Consider the following 7,627-nt stretch of genomic DNA (forward strand, 5'->3'; position numbering starts at 1 on the left):
GGCGCTTTTATGAGATACTAGTTTTTTCAAAAATCTTATGAAAATTGGATACGTCACGTAAGATTTAAGAACTGGAGAATATCTGTATAATTACGTACCGAAAATTCTACTACAAAAAAAAAGACTAAATTAAATTATTAAAAAAAAACTATAACTTTAGTCTTCCCTAGATTTTGAAATCCCTAGAAGAATCTTAATACACAAATGAAACAAAAGTTTGTTAAACTTAAAGTTTAACATTGCTGGATATCGAACAATTATGTGCTCTCCTGTCAACGTCTTTGGAAGACGGTCAGAACACTTAATATTTCTCTTGGATTACATATAATCTTGAATATCTCTTGAATATCATATAATTTGGAGCAAATGGAGTTTTCTTAGCTCACATTCGCACATAAGCTCAGCTAATTCCTATTGTCCGATGTCTGAATTACTCACTCCTTCGGATTTCTTTATCTAATTGGGTTCAAGGAGTCGTCGTCACTATGGTGATGTCTCATTGATTAAATACTATCTGTTGATTCCTTACACTCCTATAGTGATGACTGTGTTCACAAATGTATAGTAGTTCTCTTTTACTGACATCCTTAGAAGGAGTTTTAATTCTCTATCCGTTTATTCCAAAAGTTATTGGTAATATGTCCTTTTTTACGATGCAGTCGAAATAACTATTGTTTGTGGTTTCATCTTCCGTTCTACATAACTAATTATTTAATTATTCGTTTCACTTCTTTTAGAATACCAGCAGAGGGAATTCACGTTTACACATTGCTCGATATGATTATCCTGAATTTCTGTATGGTGTGTTCAGATCTTTATTTTGTTTTTAATGTATTCAAGTTCTATCGTCAACTGTCAAACTTCCTTGAAAGGTGATCATATGCCTTGCTTTAGTCTAATTCAGATGTAACTAATATATTACGGTATCTTTGAACTGCTGAGTGGATTAATGAATCCACACTTCATGTGGAACATCCTTACAAGATATCTTGATAAAGTTTTTCACAAGTTCTGTTAAACTATAATCCACACTCTTTATTCTGCTTTAAAACTGTTTTATAATTATTATATACAGGGATGTAGAAGAAAAATTAAACCTGGGAGAGGACCAAAGCTGATTTCACCCAGTGAAATGAGGGAATATTCGCCACATGTACATAACACACGTCATTCTCCGGCCTTTATCAACAGTAATTTTTCTAATTTTCATGCATTTTTTACTGAGTAAGATTGAGAAATGTACCCCTCCCCTTTACTTTCTACCCCACTAGCAGTTAATATTTATTGGTTATGTTCACTCATTTACAGATTTTTTTCTGTGATAAAAGTCGCTTCTCATTTATTTCAAAATATTTTTATTTGTCAGTGTGAGAATGAGGGAGAATCAGGAAAGAGTAAGTGACTATTGGCTTACATGGCCAAATATGAATAAGTATTTAACATATTGTAGTTACTTTTTACAAAATAGTATTTAAGAAATTTACATACATTTTTCTCAAAATAAAATGTTTATAAAAGCGATACCACAAACTATTCACGGTACATGAATTACTTAATGCGTTGTACCAGTGACAACAAGTTCAAAAAACTTGGATGTTAGGGTTCTGCTCCTAAGTTCTCAAAGACAAAATCCCATGGACGAACAAGCACTTCTAAGCATCCTTGCTAAAAAAATACATTGTAGATAATAGAATGAAAGCATAATACATTAACCAACTGCTGAATAATTATTAATAATCTAGTTGTTTTGAATTAAGCACAAAGCTGCACAGTAGGCTTTCTGTGTTCTGCCCACCAAGGGTATCGATACCCGTTTTTTAGCGTTGTAAGTCCCCAAACATATCGTTGAGCCTCTGGGAGGCTGTTAATACTGACTCAAACAGTTGTTAATCACAGGATCGCATAAAGATATTGCAACCAGGAACAAGGTGATTCGAATTCAAGTAATTCCAGCTACTGAGTAAACATACGGCGTCTCTATGGTATAACACTTATTGTTTAATATTATAATATGGTGTCTTTATGGTATAGCACTTATTGTTTAATACAGTGGAGCGTCGTTAAGCCGCGGTATTTGAGGGGTCAATCTGCTTAACCGCGGCTTAAACCTTTGTGGAAAATTGAGGAAGCTACTGGTACATCATCATCAATGGAGTGATTTCTATTGGGTTTGTGGCCAATATTTATACAATTCCACAAAAATATCAGATTATCGAATTAAAATTAATATTTTAATTATTTATCACTTTTTTCACGGATTTACCGCGGATTAACTTTAATGTATGGAGAGGTGTGATTCGGTAACAATGGCGGCCTCCATAAATCTGACATAGAGAGCGAATAAGGTAGATTAACGGTCGATTTATATTGTAATATATTTTATTTATTTCCCAAATTAAAGCAAATCCTTTTTAAATATTCCCTTAAAGTTATAAAGCCAGAATTAAATTCGTAAGCCGCGTTTTTACACGTTCTTAAATTAGCGGTGACAAGACTTGCTACAGAGGCTTAAGCGATTTCGCGATAACTGTGCCGCGGCTTAATGGCGCTCCACTGTATTATCAGAAGAAGTTCACACCCTTATCGTTTAATTCGTTACTTTAGTAAGGCTAACTTAACCAATTGTATTTGCTTTGTTTTTTTTTCAAATATTTTAAAGAACTTTCTTGAAACTAATTCTATAACCATTTAGAATATGTTGAAAATTTTACAATAAAAAAGAGTAACTTAATTAGTCGACTTATGACGTATTTTTTCAGCTTTAAAACATATCGCTGCTGTTTTTTTAAAAAATTGAATAATAGCTCGAAGTAGTAAAAAGTAGTTTCTCATAGAACGTACTTTGTTGAATATCTCACAAATACTTGAATGGTGTGCCCATCATAAAACATTGAATGTTGTTTTCAGATTCTGTTTGAAAAGTGTTTTTTTTAGTTTCAAATCTAAATATCATTGTATTATGATATTTTATATAATTTGTAATTCGTCATAAAATCCACATGTTTAAGTCGTTATTCTGTAGTAACACACAAACCTTATTTTAAATTGTTCTTCATATCATGAGACTTAAAATTTATATTAATGTGCTAATTTTCGCTGATAAATATGTGATGTTATTTTAAACAAAGACAAATGGCTAGTTTGTCGACTTAAAACAAAGGAACTGATACTGAAAAACAATCTTACCGTGAAATGAACTTAAAATTTATTCCAGTCAAATGATAAATGTAAATAATACAAATATTTCGTGCAACGATAAGTAAAAAAATTGTTGTATCACTTCAGGACGACTTTAATGGTGAGGACATAAAGTAATGTTTATTATTATGCTTGCATATCTTCGTATGACAAACTCTCACTAAATGTCCGTATATATAGATAACTGAGTCTAATAAAGAACCTATTGAATATAAATTACACAATAGTTGTATAAAAACAGAATGCAAACATTTCACTAATGTTTGGTGGAACATCTTTTATAAGCTCTCGAAGAATTATTATCATTAATTATACTTTTCAGTGATGTCGAGAAAACCCACTTGCAGAGAAAAATTTATATGTAAAAACGGCTGATTTGAATTTAGAGAATTTTTTTTGTGTAGTGGAGCGAACAACGTTTCGATCTTCTTCGGTCATCGTCAGGTTCACAAAGAAAGAAAGAGGTAACTGGCCGATAGTTGACCACATGTTTGAAGGGGTTGTGTAACTGAGTGTAGTAATGTAGAGGGCGTGTTTGATTATTAATAACATATATAATTGCAATAATTAGCATAATAGCCATTATGATGATTCCTTATGGCAAGCATGATTATTTATTGCACTTTTTTGTTCCAAATTATTCTTGTCACACTTTGACTTGATATGAAATATTCCAAATGTATAATTAAGCGTTAGTTGTAAGTCGCTCTCCTTACAATTTATATATAAGGTAGTGTATTGGTGCTATAAAATCATTAGGTTTATATGTGCTGTGCATATTGTTGTGTTGTCTGTAATTTTATGTATCCATAAACTGTGTATTGTTTTATCCTTCGGAAACGTGGGCCGCATTATGTTTCAACCAGCCATTTTTTTCGGTACGCAACTGTACCATCGGCAATCTTTAACGTTAACTACAAAGTAAAAGGAATTTCGTACTGATCTTGTCAAAACACAACGAACAGAATACCATCGGGACGCTTAATATGGTTACAGTAACGCCTTGAGCCATATCATAATTCCAACTGTATCCGCTAGGCTTACTATCAGAGTATAACATTTTGTCAATTCCAGAGCTGCAGAAAGAGGCTTTGTTTGTTTGTTTTGGAATTTCGCACAAAGCTACTCGAGGGCTATCTGTGCTAGCCGTCCCTAATTTAGCAGTGTAAGACTAGAGGGAAGGCAGCTAGTCATCACCACCCACCGCCAACTCTTGGGCTACTCTTTTACCAACGAAAAGTGGGATTGACCATCACATTATAAAGCCCCCACGGCTGGGAGGGCGAGCATGTTTTGGCGCGACTCGGGCGCGAACCCGCGACCCACAGATTACGAAGCGCACGCCTTAACGCGCTAGGCCATGCCAGGCCCGCAGACAGAGGCTTCGGGGATGTTTTGAAACACAAGGCAACACAACTTCCGCCCTCATTTCTTCATGAAATTGAGTGTAGTCACGTGAAATGTATTAGAAACTTTGAGCAACTGGAATCGTCTTCAGCCTATGAAAAGTTTAACTTGTTCGAAAGTTGTATTATCGCTAGAATATCTTAGTTTTTATCATTTAAGTCATAAACAATTACAATACAGGTCTAAAACAATACAAATGGTGTAATCATCCAGTTATTACAGACAAAATAAACAATTACAATACAGGTCTAAAACAATACAAATGGTGTAATCATCCATTTATTACAGACAAAATAAACAATTACAATACAGGTCTAAAACAATACAAATGGTGTAATCATCCATTTATTACAGACAAAATAAACAATTACAATACAGGTCTAAAACAATACAAATGGTGTAATCATCCAGTTATTACAGACAAAATAAACAATTACAATACAGGTCTAAAACAATACAAATGGTGTAATCATCCAGTTATTACAGACAAAATAAACAATTACATTAAGAAAAGCATGATACCAACTTTTAGTTGTTTTTGAGTTGATTTATAAAAATAACCTAGTGAAGCTTGTTCAAGCCAAGGAGTCATGCTGCACTGGAATTATTTAAGTAAGACACAACAACAAATGAAACACAAATTCAGTCGGCAAGTTCGCCTTCAAAAGGACAAAAAATTATTTGATATAACATGAACTATGGGCTACTCTTTTACAAATGAATAGTGCAATTGATTATCAACTTATAACACCCCAACAGCTGAAAAAGCGAGCATATTTGGTGTGACTAGAATTCGATCAGACGACCCTCAGATTACGAGTCAAGCGCCCCTAACCATCTGACCATGCCAGGCTTTATAAATTTATCAGATACGACTACAAGTTCTCCTTTCTCCAGGAATGGTATAGTCTGGAGTTATAGCAATCAACTCTCAGTTTGTGAGTTTCGAGTTCGAAGCCTGTTACATAATAAACTTTTTCTTGCAGTAAAGATTATCTCGGAACAATCTTAGTTTTAAATAATACTGTGTGTGGCGCTGGATTTGCGATTTACGGATCGCAAGTTCGAAGTCACTCGTCGAATAAACTCGGCCCTTCAGCCATGAAGACGTAAAATCTGAAGGTCAATCCGTATATCAGTGGTGGGGGATGTTGACTAGTTCTGTGCCAATCAAAATTACGAGTGGGTAATACAGTTAACCATCGAGAAGCTTTACACGAAATTCAACAAAGAAACTAACCAAACTTCTTTCAAATTGTTACTACATTTTACGTCCGAGTTTTATCCAAATAAAATACCCCTTTTGGGAAAATGTTTAATGTGTATGCGACTATTTTTGCCACAAGAGTGAGTGAATAGCTCACGCGTTATATTACTTTAACTTTCAGAATAGTGTATTGTTATTAATAGTTTATTAATCTAGTTACAGTAGTTAATAACAACAGTAGTTAGATTATTGCCACAGCAGAAAAGAGGCCTGGCACGGCTAGGTGGTGAAGGTACTCGACTCGTATTCTGAGGGTTGAGAGTTCGAATCTCTGTCCCACCAAACATGCTCGCTCTTTCAGCCGTGGAGGCGTTATAAGGTTACGGTCAATCCCACTATTCGTTGATTAAGAAAAGTAGCCCAAAAGTTGGCGGTGAGTGGTGATTAATAGTTTCCTTCCCTCTCGTCTTACATTGCTAAATTATGAACGACTAACGCATATAGCCTTCGTGTAGCTTTGCGCGAAATTCAAGAACAAACAATAGGAAACAAATGAACACAACAATCGATTAAAGATATCCATCTAACTAAAACATCACCTGTCCAATAATATCTAAATTACAACCATTTTAGTGATGGATTAAGATTACATATTGTTATAAAATGCACTTTACAGATCTGTTTCAAAATTAATTATCTTGAACATTTTCTTGTTTTACATCGACTGCAATTAATATTCAAAACATCAGAATTCAGCTGAGTGGAGTGGAACAGTAACCAACAACCGTATCAGGTTATAATAGTTCAACTATATAACAGAGATTACATCAAAAACGTTTATTCACAATCCTTACTCAAAGCTATAGTGTTTGATTTAGCAAAGTTTTCATTGTTATGACATCATATGGTAACACACGTCACACTATTCTAATAAAGTGTTAGCATACCGTTACTATAAATACCCTTATTTAAAAATACCATTAATACACCGTACGTGTTTTGCACAAGCAAATTATGCTTACGCTAGACTTTGAAAACTCTTGTTGGATAAACTTCAAGACGTCACCAGTCTTACAGACGTCACTATTAACTCATTCTTCAACTGATAGATGACGTAGGAAGATACTGATGTCAAACTATTATTTTTATACTTTTCTTCGTAACAGATACATAAAAATGTACTTGCATTTGTAAGTGTAAACAAATAAAGTAGTTACTAAGAAAGTATAGAAAAGAGAATCTACTTAAACACGTGGCAAACGTAAAAATTATTTTAATCACATGTATGCCAACAACAGTAAAAACACATAATACTAGTGTCAATTTATAATGAAATTTTCTCTGGTTATTTTTCGCTTGCATAGCCACTAGTATTGTGATTGAAACAGAAGGAATATTACCCCAATAACACAGGCTATGATTACACGTAAGTTAAAAGTTCCAAATTCACAGAAACTTGTGGACGGGGAATGTGACGTTTCCAATAACGTTGCCCAATTACAGACATCTAACACTAAAACGTCACATTGTTGTTTACTTCGAAGAATGGAATGCCCAGTTTGAACAAACAACACGTACTTTGCAACATGTGTGTACGTCATTAAATCAGATTAAGGTACAGACAGGCCACTACTGATTTCCTCTTCCTATGAAATGGATCTACAATTAATAAACGAACGAATTTCTCTCGTAATTGATTCTTACCATCACATGGTGTATTGAGAAACTGGTATTTCCAAAACTGTTCACTCATTTATCTATATAAAGAAGATCATTAGCTTACTTGATCTAAGATATCACGAAAGTTATTATACT

Source organism: Tachypleus tridentatus, chromosome 1 (genome assembly GCF_004210375.1).
Source record: "Tachypleus tridentatus isolate NWPU-2018 chromosome 1, ASM421037v1, whole genome shotgun sequence".
NCBI lineage: Eukaryota > Metazoa > Arthropoda > Merostomata > Xiphosura > Limulidae > Tachypleus > Tachypleus tridentatus.